Source organism: Atheta coriaria, unplaced genomic scaffold (genome assembly GCF_025399875.1).
Source record: "Atheta coriaria isolate IRGN ID8LTWV9N9 unplaced genomic scaffold, Caltech_Dcor_3.1 hic_scaffold_10_pilon, whole genome shotgun sequence".
Classification (NCBI taxonomy): domain Eukaryota; kingdom Metazoa; phylum Arthropoda; class Insecta; order Coleoptera; family Staphylinidae; genus Dalotia; species Dalotia coriaria.
In genome coordinates, this window is record NW_027045452.1 from 378775 (window position 1) to 403678 (window position 24904).

A 24904-nucleotide genomic window follows, 5' to 3' on the forward strand; every position below is an offset into this window, starting at 1 on the left:
AATCGCTTGCTCCGCGCGAAGCACTCGACGCTGCAAAAAAGGAATATTTTAAATTTTAATTACTTTTTAATTTTTTTTCTCGCTCATCGCGTGCAAAACGCATCTTTGACTAAGAGGTTTTGGTCCTTCGGGTGTATTTCGTTGCTTTTAAGTCACCCTCCACACTTCCACTTCGCGAAGAACACTGTCGTCATCCAAGTTATTGGAGCGTATAAGATGGCGTAAGATACGCAAGGATCGTGTGCGAGCGCATTCGCAGGTCGTATATTCGTCCTTGAGGACCGAGAAGGCATAACATGCTTTTATTCGTCCTCATCGCTCCGCTTTTTATCTGCGGTTCTTTTTTTGCCTCACTCGTTTGCCTATAGCTGGCGGCGCGAAATAAAACCCTTTTTGGGGTGTGGGTGGGTGTTTCCCCCTGACTTGCCTCGGGCCCACTGCCCGAATTGGTGATTTATGCCGTTGAAGGACGACGCGCTTCGATGACAGTAATGCATGGGTCCTAAAACGTAAAACCCAAATTTCCACGCTTCATATACGGATAATTGGGGCAAGTTATGAGCTGCAGAAGGGTTATTATATTCTAAAAGTTTGAATCTTATTAAAGTTACAAGAATTTAATTTTTTTTTTGCATTTACAAAAAAATTATGTGCGTTTTTACAGTTTTAAAAATTAATTTAAGGAGTTGTCAGTCGGATGGACGAACATAATAGTTTAAAAAACGAATACAAGCGTTTGAATAAAAATGACTCGCAATGGCGCCAGTTAATTACAGCTTAATTACGCTGTGCATTCTTTAGCGCTGTTTTTTCAATGAGCAAAGTTTCACGCCGCGGCGACGGCGGCGGGTAGCGATTAAAAAACATAGATTAAAATAGACACGCCATCCATCCCGAAATGACGACGAAGCTCCTTCAGTCTCAGACCGACTGCGCGTGGAAATGCAAACCGACACAACGACAAACTGAATGCAATCGCATGAATGCCGCGCATAACTCATCCGCGTAATTAATACGAGTTTCTGTTTAATTCGTATACGTGCAATTTGATATTTTATATTAAATGCCTAACGTGCCAAAAGGGTGCAGAACTTATTCATTTCATACATTCGGAAATTATTTATCGTTTCCATAACTAATTTAAAACTATGCGTAGGATAATTAACATGGCAAATGTAAAAATCAAGTTGAAAGCATTTTATGCGATTCCAACTTTGTAAAATCGGAAAAAAATGTTTTTGATCTTCTTCAAGGGCATTTTTTTTCTGATGTCGTTTTGAAGAAGTGCTAGAGTGATTAATTAAGCAAATATTAAAGGTCACAAACTTCACAGTTCTGTTTAATGTCACGCAAAGTGTTTGAAACATGCAGAGCCTTTTTAAACTTGAAGTTTTCTCTCAAATGGAAAAAAAATTAATGATGTCGATCATAATGACTTAAAGTAGAAATATCAGTTATTTTAAGCCTTAAAGATTCTTTATCCTAAGGTGAAAATTTATCAAACTTCTTGTTCGAACAAGAATGCATTGTCTAAGTAGGTTTCGAAGCGAACGATTACAGTTGAGAGTCGAGAGTCGCACACCGCACGAAGTGTGCTGAGTCAAGCACAAGTAAACTCACGCCTATTTTGAAGTAAAGTTGAGAATCTGAGACGAAGCCCTCTCCGTGCACACAGGAGAGAGGTTGATTGAACGCGCGCCGAACACGCTGAGCAAGAAAACTGGTTATGCATGCAGCTTGCGTGGCGAGCAGCTGTCTCGGATCACTGCGGCAACGTCGCCTCCAGCCGCAGCCGTTCGCCTCTTCTCATTTTCTTTTGCTTTTGTTGCAAGTCTCACGAGCGTAGAAATCTTCGGAGATGCGAACGCAATACGTTTTAGAATAACCGTTCTTTTCACATTTTCCTCATATCGTGCTTCGACAACGCGCGATCGCTTCGAAATTGTTGAAAATAAATAAATAAATAAATAAACAGGTGCGAAACTTTTCCATTTGACGTTCTCAACAGTCCATGCTGTAGGTGTAGGAGGAGGTATTCGACAGCACAGGCTGTTTGTACCGTGTGTGCTCTACTCGGCGCTGCGGGACAAGTTGGAAAACTTTGATGCGATATCATTTCATGTTTTGCGAAATTTTCACCGACGCACGCTCAAGTGAAATCGATGGAAATAAAACTTCCACCAACTCCTAGAAACTAGTTGACGAAGGCAACTTGAAGATGTTTTCCTTTTAAACTCCAACAAACAAACAAAAATTGGCTGATTTGCAATTGCAAATTTCGGAAAAGTTTTTTCTTTACAAATATCATTAGTATTGTTGGCTTCTGAAAATAAAATAAATTTAAAATATTATTAACCTTCAAAACCCGACAAACACATTCCAGCCCCAATCAAAGAGTAATAAATTAGACTTAATTAACTTGTCCCGTACAAGTCGCGACATGTCAATTCTAAGTTTCATCTCGCGCATGAAGCTTTATTAATATCATTCGCTTGAACTTCTCATAACTCATGCTTAGACGAACCCAGACGCGACTCATTCATTCGAGATAGATTTTATCATCGCAAAGCAAGCACAGCGCACACGTTAGTAACGAAATGTGTGCTAATTGTTGCGTGTTTGTTTCGGCTTGTTATCAGCGTTCAGAAAATACGCTCGGCGCCATCGGAGTGCCAATGCAATGAATCGACGTTTAATGTCAAGCGATGTGAAATGCAAATGCAATAAAAACCGGCTATATTTATGTTTATTATTACGAATTTGGTCATAATTTTTACGATGAGTGCTTGCAACTCACAGCAAACCGGTTGTATTTTTTTACATACAATACAAAACGATATTTTTTATAAAGTTTGTGAAATGTTCTATGAATATTTATTTTGTTAAATGTAAATACTGCAAATTTAATACATTTGGTTATACGGTTTAATGTTTTGGTATTTTTTGAATAAGTGTAAATACTCGGTGGGTTTGTTTTTGCTATTCGTGTATGAACAATGAATGCAGTGTGGCTTTTTTTGTAATCTGAATAAAAAGTGAAAAATCAAATGTTTGAAGACACAGATCAAACATGCTCGTGTTGGAAATGCTATAGATTCACTAGTTTTATGCTCACCGAGCGCGTGTCCGTTCGTTGACATATCACCGCCATTTTCATTTTTTTTCAAACCAAACCTCCGCTGGTATATTTATGAGCGAACAAAATAATATTTGTTCGAGTCTGCGCGTGTGTATTTTCACAGCGTAAACCGAATTCCAAACAATTTATGATTTGATAAACACGAAGCTGTTTTACAAGATCGAGTTCCTTGGTCATATTGTTGAGTAATCTTTAAAATATAAATACTGCTTTGTTCTTACCAAAGAAGTCGTTAAATTCAGAAAATTGAAGGTTTGTTTCATGAATTAAGCGCTGTTTGTTTAATTCTAACTAGAGACCGACCGAAATTTCGGTTTCAGCCAGTTTCGGCCAAGAATTCGAGTTCGGCCGCACTGAAACTCACTTTTCGTGAATTGTCGTGCGTCGCTCGGCTAACTTCGCGGCTAATGGCAGCCGTTACTTGCCATCTCAGTTCGCTCATAGAAACTTAAATTAATATTATATTAAGTACTAGCTTTAACCCGCGGCTTCGCTCACGAATATCTAAAATAATGAAGTTGCTTCCGAACGCGTCTGTAGTCACAGAAGAAGTAAAAATGAAGTAGAATGGCGGGAAGTTTAAAATTGCTGAAAGTATAGTCTATGGAAGTATAGTGTACAGTCTCCATAGTGTAGTCAATTGGATTTGATGTTGACGTAGCTGTCGGTAATACAGTGTGATAATACAGTGTGATGGTACTATAGTACTTAGGTTTGAGCTTCATTGCTGGAATGCTAGATGGCGTTAAAGTAGTCAAATAGCCAGATGCAGAGGTATTATTGGCTAAACAATTTCTTTATTTTATTTAAAAAATATTTTTTTTTATTAAACCTTTCGGGGACCACTAAGAATATGTGTACAAATTTTCATGATGATCGGTTAAGTAGTTTTTGCGTGAAAGTGTAACAAACATCAGGACATTCACATTTATAATATTAGTAGGGATCAAGTGACTAAACGGGGGCTTTACTCCCAAAATGGATTTTGTGTCTAAAAAATGTGGAAAAACTGTCGATGTGTAGGTAAAAGTAGAAAAATATGTTTATGTAAATTTGTTTCGGTTTCGGCCGAAACTGATTGCAGGGCCGAAATTTCGGTTTCGGCTAAAATCCAGTTTCGGTCGGACTCTAATTCTAACCTTAAAATAAGTTCAACGTATACACGACCATTGACAATCACAAGTTGCCTACGTTAGTTTTCTATTGTCTAACTAATAGTTACAAAACTCTTTAAATTTGAATTACTTCTCTTGTTATTTAATAAATAAATATATATAACGTATAGATTGCACGCGAGAGCAAAGTGAGTCGATAGCGATGTAAAATGTAAAGTGCAAAAATGTTATCTGCTGTACAAATAGCCTTTCGCTATTATTGCATGACGCATATTGACATATCGCGTTGCTCACATGTTTGTTTTATAAGCTTGCAGCAACCGTAAAATATATCAAGCCACAACGAGTCAATGTAAACTATAATCATAATCAGCGATAGGCTGATGTTGATATATGTTTGAAGGCGAAAAAAAATTGATATTCCTCGCTCAGTCCCTCAGTTAAGCACTGTGCAAGTTGACACAAATATTTCCGAGAACGCTAACGTGCATTTTAATCGGCGCCGCAACGAGCAGCGAGCAGAAAACCGAGAAATAACATTATACATGTTTCAAGTGTATGTTGTATTAAAAACGCACGTTGTCTGCATAAATTATTATTATTATTGAAACACAATATCGTTTAGAAAATACTGAAACTGTAAACTTAAAATATTGCTCATAAATACAACAATTTTATTCGTATTTTTATTGGAAACCTGTTTTGGCTATTAGGTTGAAAATTGAATTCATATAAATATTATTGCATATAAAATAATAATATTGGATTTTGGCAATATATAAGTTGATTTTCAATTTTAACTATTTTTAAGGATTAATATATTATCGGACTTTGTTGACATGTTTTATGCGTGGATAATATGCAATGTCACTGAAAATCACCGAAATGGTGCATATATTTAATAATGCTTGAGCCGTAAATTTCAGAACACGCATTTATTTTAACAAAAAACAAACTGAGCTTTAGAATCAATTTAAATTCAACAAAAACGTTTTATTAATTTAAATAATATATATTTCTGCGAATTATTGGCTAGTTTTCTAAATGATTCCGAATAATTCATGTTTTTTGTTCGTCCTATGCCCGAAATCAAGTTTCCAACTTCGATAATGGACTTTAAGGTCAAATAAAAAAAAACCTCAGTAAACAAATGGTTGTTTAGCAGTATAACTTACGCAATAATGGAACATATGAAAGAATGTAGCATTGTATAGTTCCAGTGTTTAATACTGTAAAAGTAAACTCAAGATTAGGTACCTATTAGCTGCGATGGTCTCGAGGAATAATTATCACCGATGAGCCATTGTTTCAGTACGTAATTTACTGATGGTGCGTTGTGGTAGACCACAATAACCGCACCTTATTTCACGTATTCACGCACTAGTCGTCGCCGGCGCTCTCGGCTTCGTTCGATTCATTAAAACGCAAAACGTGAACGACCCGCTGTTGCTTTCATCGTGACGTTTTCAATGACCGCACATCGTTTAACACGACATAACGCAAAACGTGCGTCGAACGCGGGATGATGCTCGTCCATAAACGCGTTGTAAATATTCATAATATTCATAATTCGACATGTTTACGCTACGCTACGGCCTGTCGCGTTTTGGTAACGTACAACGCTGTAACACACGTGTAATATCGACAGATGGTATTTGAACATATTTTCAAATTTTAGTTTTGAAGCTGTTATGTATTTTTAATTTAAAAATTCCGAACTCAAGTACGCGTATACCGTGTCGAATATAATTATTATTATTCGATAATATTTTATAAGTACTTTATTCCAACGCAAATATTTTTTATTTATATTAAGCTGCGTTTATTCAATTAGAATTATATTCTAATAAAAAACGAAACTAGGTATTTATTCGCTCGGATTCGGCCAAGTGATAAAATAAACAAGCAAATATCGGTATTAATAGAAACGTTCAATTATTTAAAGCATATTTGCAATCAATATGTGTACCAATATACGAATGCTTAACATTGGTTTTCGCTAACGATAAACAAACGAAACAACCAATTGGTCGACAGACATACAAGTAAACACTTCAACGCCTGAATGTTGAAACGAGACGCAGATCTGAGAAAACGCAGTACGTGAAAATGCAAAGAGTATTTATGGATAACAGAAAGTCCGCTCTGACGAATAGACAAGTTTATTACTCAAACTACTCCACGCTGCGCTGCGCCTTCGTTTCAATCTCGGAATTAAAATTAATATTTACACTGGCCAGCTCTCTGCGTTTGTTGAAGACTTGCAGTTGAAGAGTCGGATATATTCTACCTACTTTGAGTTGATAATTTATATCATTCTCATTTATTTCCAGCGCAGAATTAGACTAAAGGATGAGTTATCGTCCTATTTTGATTTTTGTTGCAAAAATCGTAAGGATTTTAAGTGTTTGATGATGAAATTTATAAAATTCTGAGTGAAATCAAATTAATATTATACTGTTTTTAAAATACTAGCTTTTGCCCGCGACTTTGTCCCGATAGTGTTAAATAAAAATGTAATTCGTTTTTACTCTCATGTTCTAGACATAGTATGTGTCAATACCATCAATAAGATTCGTAATTTTATTTTAAAGAAATTAATTATATAAAGAATTAGTAAGGATTGCTAATAATGCACTTCAGCGCGCCATCTCGGATTCAATTATTTAACTATAACTATGATTGAATCTCAATGCTAACTTTTATCGTATAGAAAAGGGCTGTTTTAGGGTTTTCCCGGCAATTATTTGAATTGTTCTCGCTGTCAAAACCATCCTGGGACTTAAACAAACCTTTTAAAAAAGAATTGGCCAAATTGAACTAGGCGTGGTTGAGTTATGCCCTTACAACAGATTTTGCGATTAATTTTTATATTATAGATTTACGATTTTTCTCTGATTTTTAGTATAATTTCAATTCATTGTGAAATATTAAAGACTTTACTTTCAATTTTAAATTTTGTCGCCGTTTTACTGAAATTTGTGTCATGGAATACGCATATATTTATTTTTTCAAGTCCTAGGTTGGTGAATATTTCAATAAAAAGGCAGGAAACTAGCGAATTGCGAGCCTAATTTAATTTTAAAAATTTGATTTAATGTACGCCATGTTTTCGGTTGTGTTAACTGAATATTGACTTCACAAACAGTTTAAGTCTGTATTTTAGAATTACAAATTTTCCTACTTGAATCAGTAATTTTTCCAAGATTATCTTATTCGTTATAAATAATGTACACAAAATTTCAGGTGTCTAAATTTCATTTTACCCGACTTTACATATTTGCGATCATTATTTTGCAAATTAATTTCATTAATTTCCCAATTTTATGCAAATAAGCAACAAAATGTAACCCCACGTTATTCCATATTCTTTTTCAATAATTAATTTGAAAGTTAAATGAAATCGTAATATCGAAAAATGCACAGTCGAATTTAATCAACATGTTGGTTAATTGAAAACGTATTCCGCTCGGAATTACAAAATTACTCTGACACAGCGTCAGCTACAGAGATTAATCATGCAATCAAAATCTGAATACGAACATTAAACAGCATTCGGCTGCTGGGAAACGCAGCAAACTCCTTGCATGACTTCATCGACTGAAATAAACTGAATTGTAACTAATTAATGAATGAAACTCGCCATAGATACAATTCGACGGATGTTTATTTAATATTTAGCCTAATTTTATTAATATTCCAATCAGTAGCCGAGAATTAGTTGGATGAAGAAGTAGTAGCGCATTAAAATCGACTTAATTTGAATTCTCAAACAGCATTAATATAAATTGCCGCAACTATATCAACATTTACATTCGAGGCATTCACGAATAACATGGCCGTACGCGACGGCAAAGAGCGCGCAGCGAGAACAAAAAGGCATTCATTTATCGATTTCGGGTTCAATTTCACGACGTGACCTTTTAACTATTACCGTTAGTAGTGATGTAGTATAATGGGGAATTATTCCGACGGGCACACAGTCATTTACACACTGAAGAGCGAGCAGCGCGCAGAAACGACAAGCATTACACGCTGCCCCAAGATTAGACAAACGTGTCGGCCATTGCACCGCATAGTTACTTATACTTACGAATCAATCAATTGCAATCGACATCGCATGAGATATTAATACGCACGCCAGAGTGGCATTTGAGACGAATGACTTATCACGAATCATCATAGCATGGCTCCAGGTTGCTGCGACTTACATATATCAACGTTGTATTCGTCTGAATTAATCAAAATGCATAAGTAAGTTTCTTCCGTTCTTCTTGACCTACACAGTTTGTACCGAGTGTGCAGAGTCAGCGGAGTTCTCGTCAGTCGTTGACCCATGAATGGAATTATGGATGATAAAAGTTGGCCGCAGTCTGGCTGCTTGCAGACGACGAGGCAACTGGTTCTGTGCGCAAGAAACACTCGCAATCTGCGCGCGACCAAACAGAACGTGCGCGAAGGGAGCAAATAGCGTTGACGACGACAAAGCCATACCAAATGCGAAACGACCGCCGCCGCGAGTCGCGTAAAACATGCATGAAAGGTAGAAAGGCGCGTTCGCGGCCACGCGAAGGGTAAAAAGCAAAAAGTGCATACGACACGCGACGACAATGAGACAAATTCAAGCGGGTTACAACTACACAACAACTTTAGTTAGGATAAACAATATTTCGGTCATAATAGTGTGAATTTCTTCAAATGATTTCTAAATTTACATTAGTAATTCGCTCATGGGTAAAATGACATTATTATGATGTTTTTGTATTAAGGGGCACACCTAGTGTGACAACCTAAAAAATGGCCATTTTTGGGAATTTGAAAAAAGAAAAGCTAGTGAATCCACCTACATAAAATTTTGAGGGTATATTTATACATGTTTTGAGAATACACAGTAAAATTTTTGAAATAAAATATTAAATATTTTTGAAATGACACGCGATCTCCAGCGGCGCCAAAAAAAAGGTCCTTCACTGCTGGAGTGATTGCAGCCTTCTTCGTCGATAAAACCAAACAAAAAAAAATTCTCCTTAAAACTAAAACATATTGTCTGTACAATGACCCTCGGGCGATCAAAAAAATCAAAAATTGACAAAATGGCGACATGTTAAATTTTCCCCAAAATTTTGGTCGTTTTTGGCCTGCCAAAATTCGGTTATTGATCAGATCAAAAAACTGGAGGGTCATTGTATGAAGAACTATCTAGAGGAGACGCAAAAAAAATTTGATAGCGATCGGATCATTTGTCTCCGAGTAATCACTCCAGCAAATTCAAAAAATGCTGTTTCGAGAAAAACACGTTTAAAGATAAAATGCAACTATCTAACTGCCGAGCGGCTACTCTTTTAAATGCCTGTTACTCAAAAACTATCTCAGATATCGAGTTAAAACTTTAGTATGTTATTTTTAAAGGTATAACCTATCGAAATATGGTAAAAAAAAATTCGATTTTTTGAAAATTTCACACTAGGTGTGCCCCTTAATTACCATATTTTAAAATAAATTATTCCAACGCATAGATGAACATCGCTGTCAAATAAATTGCAGTTATAATAAAAACATTCCTCATCGTCTCGCTGGCGATCTTTGAATGGAAATGGGAAAATTTGTCTCGCGAACTCATCCCGGCTAACAAGCACGTCGTCGTCCGACTGCTTATTACGATACGTAATGCGTGTACTTGCACCGAGCAACGGCAATGCATAATACAAAAATTGCTAGAACATCATTGTCTGCGCGACGACTTCGTTGCGAATGCAAAATGAGCAGAGTGCGAAACTCAAACAAATTTCAGACGCGAACGAATCGCGTCCTAATTCAGGTCAGAAATCACGCAGGAAGTGATACAAATTGCTTTATGTGACATAATATGCGGCGCGATGGAATAATACCTAATCAACGTTACGATGATATCGTTATAATTCCGTGGTCGTAAATAATGCGATTTTTATGGCTCATCAAGAAATTCGGTATGCGCTAATAAAACTCCACGGGGCGTAATAAACGCGTATAATTTTTATAACCACGTTACTAATTGAAATATACGATATCGATGAGAATAAAAAAAGCAAGTTTTATTTCATGCCGCTAGATGGAGCTACTTACCAAAACATTTAATATATACTACACACTATATTTTATAACTAATATTATTTTTGAGGCGTAAACTAAACGCGATATGAAAACTGATTAATTGCTTGTAACCTTTTTCTTGTCGTAGTCGCTTTCTTTTCCTCGTGTTGGCCTTTGCTTTTAATTACCGCATATGCGGCATTTGTTCCAACCTCTGGAAAACTTGCGTTACATTTTTATAATGTTTCATGCATGCTGCCTTCGGGTCGTCGCCATAAAGTAATTAATAAAATACACCGTTCGCTGTTCTTGCGCTCAGCGTTCACGCTTGCAACATTTTTGTTTTAGGCACAACAACACGCTATTAGATTGCTTTAAATTTTCGCAATATTAAACAGTTTTGTACGTCGAAATCGATTTTTAATTAAAGCAACATTAATAAAACTAGTGTTGGTCCGAGCACCTTCGAAGGCAATTCATCATCGTGTCGTTGTCAGAGTGTCATTTAATAATTAATTGCACACGCAGGACCTTTGTCGGCTAGATTTGACTAGTGGGTTGTGTTATCAGGCGGCTTGTTAGTGTGCGCTGAAAGCATGAATAATTTCATTATATTTCTTCTTTTTTTTTTCTTTTTGTGAATTTTTTTTTCATTCATGTTAATGGGGATTGTGAATTCGTTAGCTTCATTAACCCATTGATAAATTCGCTCATAAATTATACATAAATTATGATTACCTACCCTTAGGTTCTTTAATATAGCAAAAATTGCGGTAATTTACAATTTTCATTAATATGTTACACGTTGAACAACAATGAGGACTTTATTAGGCGATCGCGTTCGTCGCTTGCCCCAGTTCGGTCATTGCACGTCATCAGCACACACCTCGGCCGTGTGTATATTATCGTTTGGTGATTAGAGAGCCGCGTGTTTTATTAGTTCATTAACCACACGTTCATTAGCTTGGTATTTACTGTTCTTTCATCTCTTCCAGGCTTGCACAGTGTTCAGACAGAGAAAAAATATTTCGGGAAAAATGTTTGCCTGAAAATATTAATTTTCCACTTTGAATTGGACGAATTTTGTGAGTTTTTGGTATGCTGGAATGTCGAAAGCCAAATTAGGGGATGATGAAATGTTGCAAGCGCGTAGCAAATCGGCCATAATCTAAAAACTTTTGATTAACGTTTCATCATCATCGTCGTCGTCGTGCTCGTTGCAACTTTACCAATACAAAATTTCATTGGAATGTACTTTTACAAACACAAATATGCGCCTATAATTTAATTAAGGCAAAGTATAAAGTACAAAGTTGAATACTTTGTACAAATTTTTAATCCGAGAGGTGCTTTGGGATACTTGTTAGTTTTATTGCTTCGACAATCACAAAAAAATGATGATTCCATCAGAAATTTCAACATCGCTGACAATTCACCCATTTTTAATCAACCACACGCCCTTTGTATGCCGTGGAGCTTTGAGTGTTGCTGCTCGTAGGAACAAAGCCATCCATCGAGCGCTACGACATCGCTGCCACTGATGATGATGATGATGTGCTCCACGTTGGCGCGCATTATAACTTAACGTAATTAAAATGCGAGTTAACCGAGAGCCGCGCGTCGAGTGCGCACATTAATACCGGATGTTGGCGCCGGAGTCGATCATTGAATTCGGTTGGGATTCTCGACGCACCTTGTGTTCATCTGCTTCTGGGCACGAAGCTTTCGCGTCTCGGCCGGAATGAATATGTAACGCGCATTGCGCCCTCGAAACCGAACCAAAAACCCCAGGCAAACAAGCTCCACCAACTTGTGTATGGAGAGAGTACTTGCGCGCAGTGTAAGTACGTCAAACGTGTGCGATATTCGCTCGAAATGTAAAACCGGAAGACATCGATTATGCTACTTGTTATAGAATCTACTGATACAATGAGAAAACGGAATATTGCTTTACGGTACAAAACCATGCATTGCGGTTGTATCTATTTTTCGCTAGGTTGCTAAAGTGCATATTTTTCAATGGTTTTTCTACGGGCGCTTATAAGCCACATTTGAAATTCATAGGAAACAATAGGAAGCTCTTGAGTTGGATTTTATAGTCCTACTGATTTTGTAAAAATTGGTCTACTCAGTCATAAGATACAAGGTGTTTTTTATTTCATGAGTTTGAAATTCTATAAAAATACAAATAGTTTGGGTATGTTTTTAGGATGGTTATAATATATTCAGAAGACTAAAATGTATTGCATTCGAAAGGGAATCTCTTTCACTATAAAATATTGAAAACTGTCTTAAATTTAGATAATTAATTTGGAAGATACAGAGTGTTTTTCACCACGCGTTTTGTGCATTGCAAAAAGTAACAAATTTTCAAATTTCTACTTCACTTTATAATTAATACTAGCTTTAACTCGCGGCTTTGCTCGCGAATATCTAAAATAATGAAGTTGCTTCCGTACGCGTCTGTAGTCACAGAAGAAGTAACAATGAAGTAGAATGGCGGGAAGTTTAAAATGGCTGAAAGTATAGTCTATGGAAGTATAGTGTACAGTCTCCATAGTGTAGTCAATTGGATTTGATGTTGACGTAGCTGTCGGTAATACAGTGTGATAATACAGTGTGATGGTACTATAGTACTTAGGTTTGAGCTTCATTGCTGGAATGCTAGATGGCGTTAAAGTAGTCAAATAGCCAGATGCAGAGGTATTATTTGCTAAACAATTTCTTTATTTTATTTCTAAAATTTTTTTTTATTACATAAAAAGTAGCCTATAACCATTCGGGGACCACTAAGAATATGTGTACAAATTTTCATGATGATCGGTTAAGTAGTTTTTGCGTGAAAGTGTAACAAACATCAGGATTTTCGCATTTTTAATATTAGTAGGGATTAATTTTAAAAGTTATGATTGCGCAATTAGATCATATTTATATATTTAAAACTTACGTGCATGTGAAAGTTAGTTACCTGACTAATGAATCCGAATGAAAATGAGTTTCAAGAAGTAGATCTACCCGCGGCATGAATGAGTGTGATGTTGGGACACTCTTGCGACACTAACGTGTATCGTTATGCGATAATACGCTATAATCGTGTAGGCTGGAGAGTTTTCACATTTCGTCGCCCACACATCAACTCACGCCACTCGCAAACGAAAAGTATATATTTCCAACGAACCGGTTCGATTTTTGATCCCACTCGATGCAATGACCTACGCATTGTGCGCGCGTGTCGCAGTCCACACGCGATGCAAGCAGCAAGAAGATGTCTTCCATTCAACAAGCGACACGTTCAGGTTTAAGTACATATACATATGTGCGTGTTTTGTGCGCTTCGTGTTTGCTTTCCAATGTGCGAACTGCGCGATCGAACATCGCGCGCGCGTTTAACACCTACGCCGACCTGCGTACGCTTTACAAATTGTAAACCGCGCTGTACGTGGGCATGGGACGCGAAAGGACAAAAAAAAAGGCGTCGCGCGACTAACCAACCATTCATTCAGGAACGTGGATTCGAATGAATGAATCGATTCGTGCCATTGATTCTCAACTTTCAACTCTGCTGTCCGTCGTTAACGGCGATTGTTTGTTCAAAGTCAAACGATTCCAACGCACAATATACCAATGCGTAATGAACGTATTCATGTACGTACAGGTTGATTGTTGTTTATTATTATCAGAATCAACCCACAGCTGGTGTTCTGCTAGCTTTTGTACAAATTGTAGGAAAAACAAAGTTGGTTGCGTTTTAATTAAAATTTCCTGAGAGTTTTAAGGCTGCCAACTTCTTGTTTGGCTTTAATTAATATTATATTATCTGCACAGCATATAGTTCATTATCATTTCCAGAATATGCACTACACGTAATTCTGCAAGTTTTCATCTAATTAAAAATTATTCCGGGATGCTTTATAGTCTGATACAATGCAAAAATATAACAAACAAAAAAGTGCGAAGTTAAATTAATCATTATTTGCTCAAAATATAAGGGAGTTGAGTTTTTTTTTTGAAATTATGATTACGTTTAATTCCTCGGAGATTTGAAGATAATACACGTCAATGAGACATTTAAAAAGCGAAACACTTAACGCCCAGTCGGCGCCAAGAAGACAAAGTTAAATTTCAGTCAATATCATCCTTCTTGGCGCGTCACGATGCCAAGACGTCTTCTTAAGTAAAGCGCGAGTAAAACAAGCAGATATTTGCTCCCCGATGGCGACGCCTCGCACGCGTAAAGAGTCCTATCTGTGTACTTAAAGCCACCCTCTAGCGGCGCGTGCGAAAGAAGGACGCGAAGAAGACGAAGAGATAAATGACTATGAGATTCGCGCTCGTCTCGTTAGGTATGTCTGCGCTGGGGGTGGTGTGGTGTTGGTGGCGGCGGCGGCGAAAAACGAACAAACGCGTATGGCAAACGAGCGTGCAAATAGACGCGGTTTGCATCCGCCTAAATTAAACGCTCGCCGCGCCGCCCGATGCGAAATGTGAGTGAAACTGTGTCTTCGCGCAACGTGCGACGAAATACTTATTGCGCTCGTTTAAATAGATCGCCGTATAATGAGAGCAAACTAACCGTGGGATGACGGCAATGATGCTAAGACGCCGCTGCTGTTACCAGGGGATTCTCCCTTTGCGAAGGGACGGAATCATTAGAAGCGTTCGTGTGGTTAGACTTTTCTACAGTCGGATTGCAATCAATGTTTTTCTTTCCTAAACGAATCAGATTATCAATTTTTTTAGATTTTAACTAAAAAGTTTTTTTTCAATTGAAGTGTTTGGATACGTGAGTAGATTGATTATGATTATTAAATTTCCGATTAGTTGATTTTATGATGAATTACGCTGCTTTAAAATTGCAAACTAATTATCAATTAGTGATATTATCTAAACATGCAACACGATTCAAAGGATACACTAATCTACTCGTATTAGCGATTGATGGGCTTATTAAATTTAATAATTGGCAAAATACCAGATGATAGTAAAGTGCAATTTAATTATTAAATAAATTCAGGTTGATAATTAAAATAATAAAATTGTCATAAAGGATAAAAGCCTGAAATAACATTTTATCGCACCGCTGCGCTTATAGGACGTTTAACGATTTTTTGTGCATCCATTCCGTGCGCATTTTTAAATCCTGGGAATCCACACGGTGTGTCACCTGTTTAAGCAAACCGAGCTCGAAGGATGCGCTTTGAAAAACTCATTTCCGTGATTAAATTAAAATTCATCACTATATCCATCCGGGCGTGATATCAACGCTAACAAAGAATCTAAATTTAATTAAGCAAACTATGCGGTGATTCTAGTGCTTTGTGTTGGAATTATCTGTGGTGGTGTAATCCACGGGTGGTTCTATGGGCAGATATGGTTAGTTATCAGTCACGAAGGAGCATTTAACACGCGTTAAACAAGCAAAAGTACTCTCGATGTCGCACGAGGTGCGTGGTTGGGTCGAACGCGAAAAAAGGTTTTTGTAATCTGAAAAAGTTTGCGCGGCCGACAAAAAAAAAATGAAACGCCACGCCGGAAAACAGGAAGAAAACCGGCGAGTCGTAAAATTGTCCTCGCCGGCGCGCGCGTTGCGTCATTGCGTGCTCTCACGGAGAAATAATAAAAAAATGAATGCAGGAACGCACATTACGAAAACAAAAATAAAATTGTGAAAACAAAAAACGTGTTTTTCATCCGGCCGATGTCCGTTCGCCACGGACGAGGAGAGGACCTGAAGGACTAAAAAAGCTCATTTTGAAGTTTCATTGCTGGCTCGATAAATATTATTCTTTATTTTAAGCACAAGTGAATCGTGGATTTACAACGGAAAGCTTGTTTGTTTTACTTGTATAAACTTTTCTGTATTTGGTTTCAAAGCTCGCAATGAGTGGGCAACCTTCATTTTAGATTTGTGTTTTTAAAGTGTTAATTTAAGTAATATTACGTTAATTGCAAAAAGAATAAACTTTATCGCAGTACCTAAAGTTAAAATGTAATTTATTATAAATTTAGCTATATTATCTTTTCTTATAACTCATATATTTTCTATTTAAGTGCAATATTTTTCTGGCCGTTTGTTTTTTCCTGATTTTTTGCACATGTTTGTTTCCTCTGCAGAACAAAAGTACATATTTGCAATGAACCAACCTCTAGCTCTACCAAGAGTTGAGTTCATGCATGATTGCCTCCCTATCTTTAAACATCTTTTATTTTCGTTTTATTTCCCTTAAGTGCTCAACAAAGAAACTCTAAATTATTAAAAAATTGCCTTTTATCTAAATTAAATTCGTTTTTGTTTGTTTCAGATGGACTGGTTTAAACGTCGAACGTAAAATGTGAAATCATGACTAGGAGGCATCGAGGAAACCCTTCAGTATTTGCGCAATCGCATTCTCGAACTTGTGACAGTTTGCACGCGACATAAAGGTATTTATTCCAAACGCCTGTATTATGCTCTTAACTGAATTGAATCGTGTCGAATCATGCACAACCGATGGTTGCTTGTAATTCCAGTTAGTAGTGCTCTAAGTAGGTGCGTGGGAAATGGTCAATTTGCAAATTGTCCGTGTGAATGGTGGCGTAATGACGCACACGGATTACAAACCGCACATACCGCTGATCTCAAATAGTTTAATCATTCTGTCTGGGATGAGATGGATTCTCAGGCGGCGATTTTCCGCTCGACTGGTTGCCAACGTCTTTCTAGATAAAATTAGGACAAAAATATCACGAAACAATTAATCTTGCAAGTTCTGACGCTCTGACAAGTTCGGAAAGTTTAATATAACAACGGTTTCCTAAAACGAAAGGGCTGAAATCGTTGAAACTCGTCGGACATCGCGCCAGGATGAATATCTGCAAAGTTTCAAAACGTTGCGCGTTAATATTTCCTACTTCCGGCGCGATGATGATAATTTCTCTTCCTTCCACGTGCCTTCTGGTGCTTCCATTTTGCGCTGATCGTAAAATCATCTAGTTGGTAAGCTGGCGACACTTGTCGTTCGGTTTCTAATCCTCGTTTGGTGAAGCTGTAGATACCTAAAATTACAAAATAGAAAAAATCTCAATTGGACGCCGAGTGTGTGAGACGTGTACGGGAAAGTGGAAGACGACTAGAAACCTAATTTATTTTCTGTTTGTTTTTCTCTCGTTTCGCCACAAATTCGGGCCAGCTCACGCGCGAGCGGGCGTTTACTGTTTGGGTGTTGGTTTGTAGGTACTTCGGGGTCGCCAGCGCCAGCCGCCCCTTTTCGACCACTGAGATACGTTTCACGCAAGGCGGGCGGAGGATGTGTTTGGGTTGCGAGTAAATTATTAGACGATCCGGCGTCTCTTTTAGTTATTCTCGTGGCGGGCGGTTAATGGACCGGTATCTCTGGTTTATTGACCGACGGCGGCGGCGGTGGCGGCGGCGGCGGCGGCGGTGGTAACAAGCGCGCACGATAAAACCGATTCGATTGTCCTCATCGTGTGCAGAAGCTTGCCCTGAATAAACATTCTTAGTGACTGGGGTACTCATTGCAAATTGTATCGAGTGAAATGAAGAAAATTAAATTTACACACAAAAAATACAAATTGTAGTTTGTATTTTCGGAGCTACTCGAATATAGTTTTTTTTTTATTTGGAAATATGTTTCCATCGTAACGCCGTGCATATTTGGTTGAATATTGAAACCGAAATTTATCAAATGTCACAAAGGATTTTTTTGTAAAAATTGTGCACGTTTTACCATTGTTTTATTTCATCTCCTGACAAGAAAATAAAATAGGAATAAAATATCGTTAATAATTGAAATGAAAAACTTTTAAAATATTAAATCGCTTATAATTTTAAACATTTATGTTGTACATCTGCGTCTTACACATTGTGTCAAAGTTTAAATGTGCAAACCGAATTGACATGACGTGTTCACTGACAGAAAAAATTAAAACAGTCCGGTATGTAATTGAAAATGATTGGAATTGTCGAACGTACTGCAGTTTTTCCCGAAAAATGAAAAAAATGTGTGGGTTATGTTGTATGCATTAATATAACATTTCTGTGTTTAAGCACTCTTACTGTTTTAGCATCCCAAAATGTTTAAATACGCTGACAGAAACAGCAGTAACAACCAACATTGTTGACATTTCTTGTTCGTTCCTTGCGTGTAATAATTGAAACAGCGCCGTGCCGTCATAATTGAAACTCTAATGTACTATTTGGTCCTGTATTCGGATGTTTTGTGTACGCTTTCTGCGCGCCCGTTTGCATAAATACATTGCACGCTTTTAGCACGACGCAGGAGAGAAGAGAATGCCTTTCTCCTGGATATTTGTTGTTTGTTTCTCTATGCGTTGCTAGTTTTCCGCGTCACGCTTGTGTTTGTGTATGCCGAAGGATAATACTCCACGCTTAGCCGCTGTATGTTGTTGGAGATGCCGGGGGCGGTGGCGGCGGTGTTGCTTGGCAGTTTGCATGGCAAGTCATCGCAATACGGCACATCACAGCCGCGTGTTTTTGACATTTTTTGCATCTTAAATTTGGGTAAATTTGCTTTTTCTTATTTTGTGTTCAGCTGTAATCTGCAACATTGGGAGATTGGCTAGCGCTAGGCATTTTCGCGTTTGCACAAATTGACAAATTGACAAAGGGAATGAGTTATCTCTGTTGCCAGAAAAGGGGTGCGGACCTAGCAGAGGCGAGGAAAGCGAGGTCGTCCTTTTGGGCTCTATGAAACGGCATTAATATTCATAGGCATCCGGAAGCATTACGAATCAACGCCGTCAGTCCAAAGTCGTCATCACTGTCATACCGTTTTGCCAGCTTGTCGAATCGCTAATTACCACACAAATCAAACATCAAAACTTTTATTTAAATTCCACGTTTGAAAACACCGTTTTCTGTACAATTTGGTGGCTTTGAAAACAATGTTTTTCACTTAAGTGTGTAGAAAATACATAACCTTAAAAATTCACATAGCGACACAGCTTGAATCAGCAAGATGCATCATCACCTCGAAATTTGTTTTTTTTCCTTTTGTTTTAACCAGAAATTAAATTACATTCGCGAAAATTATAACATTTTGCACGTAAATGTAATTCAGTATTGTCCAATCAAATTATGCAATGTATTATTTAGACTATTCAACACTGACCTACTTCTCGCGTTCAGTTTTTGTACAGCAAGTAAATTTATTTAAATAAATTAGATTTACTACAAATGAAAATTTGATTTATATTTTTTATATTAATGAACAAATTAAACGCACGCTTATTGCAGGCATATAATCATTAACGTCACGTCGGACACGATTTGATTACGCGCCGTGTTTCTGCATTATTAAATGATTAATATTAATGCGATGCGATAATAATTAACCATCGGGACTGTCGCTGGTGGTTTGCGATCGGAACCACTGCCGTCGTTACCGCCGCAGTCGCATTAACGTCAATATTAATATCAACATCAATAGGGCGCATGTTGCTGCACACGGTGGTGTGTGCTTCAGGATGATGACGATGATGATTACGGTTGATAACGCCCTTCACTCGACCCGCCGCCGCGCGACAAGAGTAATGAGCGCCGATTACACGATGCCATAGACGCATGATTATCAATAACATAATAATTAATAATTTATCCCCCACAAATTGTATAGGATGCACAGATGATAAATTTCGGTAATTTCAAAGTGTATTTTTGCCTTTCACGTGTTGCGCTTGATTGGAAGCGAGTTTAATTTGATTACGTCGTTTGGAATGCAAATTTTTGTTATTTTTGCGACTTTGGACGAGAGCGGATCAATCAATATTCATTAACATTTTAATAACAAAGTGTAACAACTACCCCGATTGCATACTAATTGACAATGTCCCTATTGAGCGGACTGACACGTGAATGACATTTTTTATAAGGTTGTTCGGTGCTGAAGCAGGATTTAAAGCGTAATGAACTTTATTGTTGCATAAATACGTGAAATTTGCAATATCGCGTCGACAAGTGGTTTTTCGCATCCGGCACGAGTGCTCCTCGTTTAATTTGGTCGTTTATTTGTCATCCGATTAGACTACGCCTGTAGATGCGGACGATAGTAAAAAGGATTACTGTCGGCAATTATTTCATAATCGCTTATTTCGTCCGCCGTCGCGAAAACTCGGCCAACTTTTCTCTTGCTCGCGGGCGCCGCACTTAATTTGCTTAATATAATGCCCGAAATTTTGCTCCGCATTCATCGCTCTACATCGCATCCTAATTTCACTTTATTCCGCGCGCCCAGTAACTCGTCATGCGCAAATTTATCAATTAAGCTTAACTTCGGGGCTTGCAGTTGGTTCTCCTTCGTTTGCGTCGAGAACTAAGCAAAATACGAGAAATGCGCAACAAACCCAAGTACAACACAACACATGACTGCCACATTGCATTGATAACTTTCTGTTGAAACTTTAACAGCCTCATTTTCTATCAAATTAAATTATTTTCAAAACCATATCGTTAATGATTGTTTTATTTGGTTGCTAGGGAATAATTTATGAAAATGAAATTAACATCATGGGGTCGGAAAGAAATTATGTTTTTATTAATCTTGTTTCCGGTGAAATATGAAGGCGAACGTGATGTTTGCTTTCCTGAGACATTCGCGTTATGCGCGCCAGTAAGGCGCCACTGTCACTGTCACTTTACTTATACCACCAAAGCTGCAGATTGCCCCGAATGAAGGGTGAATTGAATTCAAATTCCCTTGTTCCACTTTCCGATGTTATTTCACATCCAGCGTGGCGCGAATATTTTCCGATAAAACTTGCGAAGCTTTTAAAAACAGCACAACGTACGGCACTGCAGGACTACCGCAGTGAAATTTAATGTTAAGTACATTAATTAAATTTAATGGGGCTGTTTATGAGTCCCCGTGGACATTGCAGCAGCAATGTAGCGCACCACCGTGCAGATATACGCAACGCACGTTGATTATTTATTAATAAATAAATAATCGCGTTAATGATTTCGACTAATGATTTATACGGCGAGTGCGTGCGCGCGTAAGTGAGCTTTAATAAAAGTTAATAAACGTTTAATGACTTTTTCGGGCGTGCGCGGCACGCAGCAGCTGCGGTCCTGCGGTCGCCGGCAAGGGTGAAAACTCCCTCGGACGGCCGGACGCAATAAAAAGTCCTCGAAATAATTTATAACTTCAGTATTTTTTTATATGCCATGTGAGCCACTTTGAGTAGGCATTTATTGGATGCCTATTTCTTGTTACTTCCGCCACCGAAACTAGATTTAGGTTTTAGTTAAAAGCAGAATGAATGACAGAATGCAGATTTTTTTCATATACAAATAAAGAAGTTAAAAAGTTCTCGGAATAACCAAGCTAAATTGTATTACAGGGCCTACCGAGTTTATTTTTCTTTCATCATCGGTTTTGTTTATTTATTGTCTTTGCACACGGTGTTCATTTTCAATTTCGTACCAGTATTTTTTGCGATTTCAAAAAACCGAGTCAAGGGTAAACTTTTTTTTCATAGATTTTTGATGTAGAATACAGTTTTGGAATTATTTGTACTTTTAAGGTTAAAAACTATCAATTCCATGTTATACGGTAGCAATAACATAACGTTTGTCTACTTTTATTCGAATTTCAGTTATTTGAGGCGTATTGAAAAACTGACTTAAAACACTTACATTTTGCGGTTAGGTTATCTTTAAGGTTAGAATTTATCATTGAAATAATTTAATTTTTGCACATTTTCATTTGAGTTTCGGCAGAACAAAGGATTCTTTCTGAACAAAGGATACAATCCATAATATAAAAATAAATCGGAAAATCTGTTGGTAAGCGCATAACTCAACAACACCTAGACCAATTTGGCCAATTCCTTTTTTTAATTTTCGTTATATCCAAGGATGGTTTTTACGGCGAGAAAAATTCGAATAATTGCCGAGAAAACCCTAAAGACAGCCCTTTTCTATAGGATAAAAGTTGACATTGAGATTCAATCATAGTTATAGTTAAATAGTTGAATCCGAGATGGCGCGCTGAAGTGCATTATTAGCAATTCTCTAAATAATTAATTGCTTTAAAATAAAATTGCGAATATTATTAATAGAATTGACACATACTATGTCTAGAACAAGAGAGTAAAAACTAATTAAATTTTTATTAAACACTACCGGGACGAAGTCGCAGGCAAAGGCTAGTTTTATAATAAGATATACTTATAATATTTGTACTTTATGGTTAGGTATTTTTAAGGTTAGAAACTATCATTTTCATGTTGTTATAACGCAAATATTAAAATCCTTGCTATCATTTGAGTTTATTTCGCGTATAACTCTCTACATTATCCTTATGAATGCAACTCTAAATGCTTAAAGCTCAACGTTCATAATGCATAAGTGCCTTGATTAATTGGAATACCGTGTCAGTTTCAAAACGCGCCTGCAAGTACGAAGCACTTGAAGCTTTAGCCATCGCGGTTGCTGAATGGCATGCAGTTCGGTTGAAAATTGTCAACGTCGGCACAGGCGCAGCGCTTAAATCGTGCGTCTTTACGACAAATATTATACCGACAGACCGCGAGCATATAGATATAAGAGATGAGGCGTCGGCGGCTCGGCTGATGACTAAATCCGAGAGCGTAATCTAGGCGAAAAATTAATTTTGATTGACATCGCGCGCACTTGCGACAATCTCTCGAGACGCCGCTTTCTCTCATCCATTGTCGCTGCTGTCGTTCCTGCAATTTCCCGAGGACTTGAGTGGAACAATATAAAATCTGCGCGGAGTGGAAGTTTGAAAGTCGTTTAATAGATCCAATTGTGATAAAATTTAACGTCCCCGAGCAAGGAATGTCGGGCACTTGCGTCGTCGTGAACATCCCTCGCATCCTTTCGCCTTCAATCTTTGCGATATAATTGTTACTGTCATGGCTGTCTGGCGGAAGCGCTTTCCGTCTGGATTTTACGACTTTAAAAAAAGCTTCCACTGCGGCAGAAACGCAGCGCCAGACAGAGACGGAAAAAAAGGATGCGTACACTAGAAAGGATAGTGAAGACATCCTTTTATGGAAAACCGAACAGTTTTGCATCCTTGATAGTGACTTTCGCTTCTTCTCGGCGAAACATGATCAATGCTATACGGAGAAAATTGTGCCGTCGGACCGAAGAACTCTACGAATTTGTTACACTCCATTTAAATTCAAGTCCTGCCGCGTACTTTTTTTCAGCGAAGCTTTTTTTGCATGACGAGAACTTCGTTCAGTTCGCATAAAGCTCTTAGAACGTACTTGCAGAAGAAAACCGGTTTGCTATTGTTATCGCGCGTTTTCATATTTAAATTTCTGGGTTTTATAATGGCATTAAACAAATTATCATTGCTTATTGTTATTATTGCCTCGTGCGCCATAGGAATATGCCAGTCGACATCACGTCGTCCATATTGTCCTCCTGTGCGCTCGCGAGGGGTCGTAAAGATGAAGCGACGTTTTGAATTTTTATGAACGCCCCGGGAAGAAAGCAGTGGCAAAATGAAAATGAAAATATGAAGAAAAGTATGAAAACACATTGTGCACGTGAGGGTGCGAGTATGCGAGGGCGTAATTTGCACCACCCTTGTTCAGGGTGGTGTTCAATGCACACCCGAACGGCGACAAACGACATGGCGAATGAATAAATTTACGAATATATTCCAATCGATAGAACCACAAAAAAAGTTTTAAAAAAAAGAGGGTTGCTAACCGCGCTGATAATAATTTATTTATTAACGGTGCTTAAATGTCAAAATATCCAATTTTTAATCCGGAAATTATAATTAGATTTTTAAGGGTGTATTTACGTCAATCAAGTTTATAAGGGTGTGGATAAATAGCTCTCGTATAAAAATCTGCATTATCAAAGTTACCCCAGGCTAGAATCACGACGACTTTGCCCATTCATTTGAGTCATTCAATAATAACCCTCCATATATCCCGGAATCGATGGGGGGGTGCTCTTGACTTATTGGCAAATCAACTCCTGACTCTGAAGAGCGCGCAGATGTTCCCAATTTGAGCAAATTGGATTCGCATGCATATATCGTCAGCAGCGCAAACGAGACGAAATAAACCTCGACGTACCGCTAATCTGCGAGGACGATTGTGTCGACACGTAATGGCCGCCGAAAGGCAAATGGGGCTCAAATTAAAAACGAAACACATCTCCGCGCTGCGATAACAATAAAACTGCCCGAAGAGGACGGGTGGCGAACATTAACTCCAGATAGCTGGATTTATTGGATGAGGCAGGGATCGATGAAGGAAAGCTGCGACATGTACGTGCGTGTACGCATCCCGAAGTGTATGCGATGTCGAGGTGCGCCCCCAGGGACCGCAAAGCTCCGTGCGGGGGCGGCGCGGGGTAGCGAATCAATTGGGGCGAATTTATCACGTTACCCTCGACGCACGTGCGTACCCATGTGTCTCACACCTAGATCGTGTGTTCTTGTCCTACTTACCTAGTGTGTAGCGATGCCAAGAGGGTGAATCAGCTGTTTTCTGTTTTACCCCAATGTGTCCGGAAGCTTAGTTAACGTCACCCTCGATATCCCCATTCTAGGTCACAATGTCATAG

At 38.0% G+C, this 24904-nt stretch overlaps 1 protein-coding gene across 8 annotated transcripts in view; it reads left to right on the forward strand.

The window, feature by feature from the left end:
• kug (FAT atypical cadherin kugelei) overlaps positions 1–24904 on the forward strand; it is a 104752-nt gene that overhangs the window by 4345 nt on the left and 75503 nt on the right. For all 8 annotated transcript variants that reach the window (XM_065314329.1, XM_065314331.1, XM_065314333.1 and 5 more), the window contains exon 2: positions 16626–16746. The gene's annotated coding sequence lies outside the window, so the exon portion shown is untranslated. The remainder of the gene's footprint in view (positions 1–16625; positions 16747–24904) is intronic.